General features: G+C 39.1%; 1 non-coding gene across 1 annotated transcript; it reads left to right on the top strand.

Moving 5' to 3' along the window:
* The first annotated feature begins 3,592 nt into the window (after window positions 1–3,592).
* LOC120257726 lies at window positions 3,593–3,699 on the top strand. Its single transcript, XR_005535815.1, has one exon. It is a non-coding gene; the product is annotated as a small nucleolar RNA R71 (small nucleolar RNA).
* Window positions 3,700–4,178: the final 479 nt, after the last annotated feature.

A 4,178-nucleotide genomic window follows, 5' to 3' on the forward strand; every position in this document is an offset into this window, starting at 1 on the left:
TGTGTATTAGCTATAGCTTCAAATTAATGCTGCTTAAAATTTGTTTACTTTATCTCACCATAGTTTATTTGTTATTCTGTAAACTATTATTTGAGTGATTTGCCCACATATCAAAGTATATGTATATGTGTGTGTGTGTATATATATATATTTATTAATGCCATGACATTAATTTCTTTTCAAAATCATTGTTTAAAGAGAATGTGCATTCTATTGCTGAGTTGTAATTTGGAGATCCTTTAATTATTAGGAACTGGATTTACTTTGGAGTTTTTGGTTTTGGCAACGCTATGCTTGTTCCATGCTCTTAGCCTCTTGACATTATTAGTTCTAGCTCATTGAATTTCAATTTTTGGCTTTTATTTATTTCTTAATTGTGCCTATAATTTTTTTCCCTTGATGTCTTTTTCATTATGTAGTGATAAGTGTTTGTGTGTTAAGAATGCGAAGTGTTCTTTCCTTACAATGAGCATTACTTTTATCAGGTTTAAGCGCTAATACATGTGTATTTATGTTCTTTTGCGCAGGTAGGGTTGCGAAGTTATGTTTTAAGAAAAGAAGTCAAAAGTAGATCGCGAATACACTATTTGATGAAATCTTGGAAGGAACAAACGCGAAGACACAAGTTGGGCTCAAAGATACATGAATGTGTGCTAACCTCCATGTATTCAAGCAATTAAAATGATCTGGAGGGGCACAAGGACAGTCACATTTGCATATCCCGACTTGTGCAATGATAGCAAGATCTTCACCAATGAACCCGTTTATTGAAAAAGCGACGCGATCTATAGCATAAACGTGTGCCCGTTTATATTGCCTCGATGAAAAGTGGATTCGAGAGTATTTTTTGGCGGAGTACTATAGCAGATTATTGTAGCAAACTATTGTAATGATCTATTGTAGCAGTTACTATTCACAAGTTGCAGAAAATCAGAAATTCAGAGAATCCACAAGGGCGTGTGGAATATCCACAGGCCCGTGTGGATGCCCGATTCCAGCCCTTTAAAAGCCACGATTCAGCCCCAATTTCTCCATTTTTTCTCCTATCTTTTCTTCCACCTTTCCCTACTTTGGAGGCACCGGTGGCTAGGGTTTGGAGAGGCTTTGGCAAGGCTTTGGAGAGGTTTAATGACCTTCGACACCGCGTTTCCTTCGGAAGAGAGCTATTAGGGGAACTTTCGTGGGCACCGATCTGGCGAGGTGTGCCCTAGGTTTGACGAGGGGACAATTGAAGAAGATGCGGCCGATCCACAAGACCTTCGACATGAACACAAGGGGGTTTTCATTCATGGATTGCATCTCTTTACTTTTGATTTCATTATCTATTCTATTTTGCTCCATGGAGAGCTAAACCCCTAGTGGGTACTTGGGTATTTATGAACCCTAGGATGTATTCATTTCATTGAATCTCTTTATTATGCTTTCAATTAATTGATGTTTATTGTGAGTTCCAATCTTGTAGGCTTGATTTTTTGAATACTCCCCTAGAGTGACACTAGGGTTGAGAGTTCTTGTTGGTAACTCTTGTGAGTGAGTGACACACCATGAGAGTTAGACAAAGCTAGATTGGAGAGGGTTGAGAGGGTGAGTCGAGAGGTAGAGGAGTGTCTCCTTTCCCCTCCGGTGTGATCTATCCTACCTCCATGTTCCAAGAGTTCTTTGCGACCAAAGTAGAGTGAATAGGCTAAGGGATGACCTTCCACTGGGGCTTAGTTGCGAGTGCAACGGAGTGAAGCGTTGAAGTGATTTTAGCACTTAGGGCTTAATTTTGGTTAGGGACCTTCCACCTGGACCAAAGGGTTAGGTCTATACATAGGAATAGGGTTTATCATTTGGAATCCCTAGAACTCATTGCAATTCTATACGAGTGAGAGGTTGAGAGGTTATTCAATTTACCCTCCGGGACATGTATAGAGTTAGGCATGATTGACCATGTATTAAAGGATCTCCACGACTCATTAATGTATTAGTTAGAAAGCATAATATGGGGTTTTACACTTGAAACGATTGTCCTAGGCGGAACAATAACCGGGTACCCCATTTATCGTCGATTGCTTCCCCTATCTTTTACTTGCGTCTTCTTTATCTTTTCTTATTTTTGTTTGCATTGAATTTGTTTTCACATCACTTTCAACATTTTTTCATTCTAGTTAAATAGCAATCTTAGTAGTTCTAAGCATTATTCCCTGTGGATTCGACTATCCTCTCACCGGGGTATTATTACTTCGACACCCATGCACTTGCGGTTTACACGCATATACGGACGTGTCAAGTTTTTAGCGCCGTTGCCGGGGAATAGGCATTTAGAGACACTTTGCACTTTGCTATTTTAACTATTTATCATTCATTCTGTTTCACACTTTCTTATTCTTCTACCATTCTTATTTATTTTCTTTTATCATATCTTACTTTTTCTTGCAAGGAGTTTAAATGATGATTGATCCGCTCATTGCTCTGTATTCTCGAGTTGAAGCTCTGAGTGAAAAAGTTGATAGAATTATTGCTTCACAACAACAGGGCATTCCTTGTTGCAACACATATCATCCAATTGAAAAGGGCTACCCAAACTTCTTGTGGAATAGTGATGGACAATATCGGGAAGCATCTCAAAAGGAATGTCAAAAGGGTGAGATACTCGGAGAGGATGCACTTCAGTTGCAAAGAGTATTAGCTAACTTCATTGAAGCATCTGATGTCTGCTTCCAAAATATGGAGACCACACTAAGATGTCATGAAGCCTCCTATAAAAACCTTGAGCATCAATTAGGAGGGATACTTGACACACTCTCCAAGGAACAACAAGTATTTCAGCAAGCAATTCAAGTTCCTTATAGAGATTATGTGGTAGTGAACGACAATGAATAAGTTGGGCAAATTGAGTACATTGGTACAGAAAATGAAAAGGGAGAAGCTGAATACCATTTTGAGATTTTGGACAGTGCGAATGAAGATTGTGCTTGTGAGCGAGAAAATTTTCAAGGGGATTTGCTAATATCATGTTCCTTTCAAGCTGAAAATACACAAGAAGAAGTAAATCCTAAGGTAATGGAACAAGCACCACTCTTTGGGATTGATCAATTCATAAATTGCAAGAAAGAGATTTTGGGTTTGGGAGAAGATGTGGGTAGGAGATTGAAACCATCTAATGACCCACCTGTGCTAAGCTTGGAGAATTCCTAACCCAAATTGTTTCCTTGGAGGCCAAAGGTAAGATGGTTGTACTCTCCAACAAATATTCCACCCCGGCAAGTAGATTTTTGTTTTAAAGGAAGTAGCTATGCAATGTGTAGTTGGGAGGAATACACTCTTTTCAAGCCTCCATAAGGTAAGGAAGAGGTACATCAAGCTAAGTGATGTAAAACAAGCGCTTCTTGGGAGGCAACTCAAGTTTTTAATGTTTTTCTAGTTTTTAGTTAGTATTTGCATGAATAAGGCATTAAGTGTTATTGTCTTGATTCTTAGATGCTTACGCTGTGATTTTCTTGTGGACATTGTGGTGTTATCATGTGCCTAATCGTGTGTGGCGAAGAATCTTGGTCGTTTTAGTGGATTCAGCCCATTATAGAAAGTCTGAATGATCATCCACTCGAGAAACCCATGTTGAGGACATTTCCGCAGGAGTTCCTTGAACCCATCCCATGTCTCAAATAGAGACTCCAATTCTGTTTGTATAAAAGATGATATTTCATTCCTAAGCTTCGCATATTTTTAGGGAGGGAAATATCGGGTAAAAAAGCTTCTACTATCTCCTCCCATGTAGTGATTGATGCTCTAGGTAATGAATGTAGCCATTGCTTTGATCTTCCTTTCAAGGAAAATGGGAAGGCTCTTAACTTGATAGCATCATCCGTAACACCATTAATCTTGAGCATGTCACACACTTCTAAGGAGTTCTCAATGTGATTGTTTGGATCCTCATCGGCCAAACCATTAAACTGTGCCGACTGTTGTAATATCTGGATAAAGCCTGGATTGAGCTCAAAATTCTGATTCATGATCGGTGGCCACACAATACTAGACTGTGTACCAAGAACTACGGGTCTGGCATAATCCGATAGTGTCCTTTGCTAGTCATTCTGTTCTGCCATGTTATCAGACCATTCACCTTCTATTTAAGCTTGATTTAACTGTTCTTGCACAGGTTATTTTCCCCTTCTATGAATTCTTTGTTCAATGTC

This window comes from Dioscorea cayenensis, chromosome 3 (assembly GCF_009730915.1).
Source record: "Dioscorea cayenensis subsp. rotundata cultivar TDr96_F1 chromosome 3, TDr96_F1_v2_PseudoChromosome.rev07_lg8_w22 25.fasta, whole genome shotgun sequence".
Lineage (NCBI taxonomy): Eukaryota > Viridiplantae > Streptophyta > Magnoliopsida > Dioscoreales > Dioscoreaceae > Dioscorea > Dioscorea cayenensis.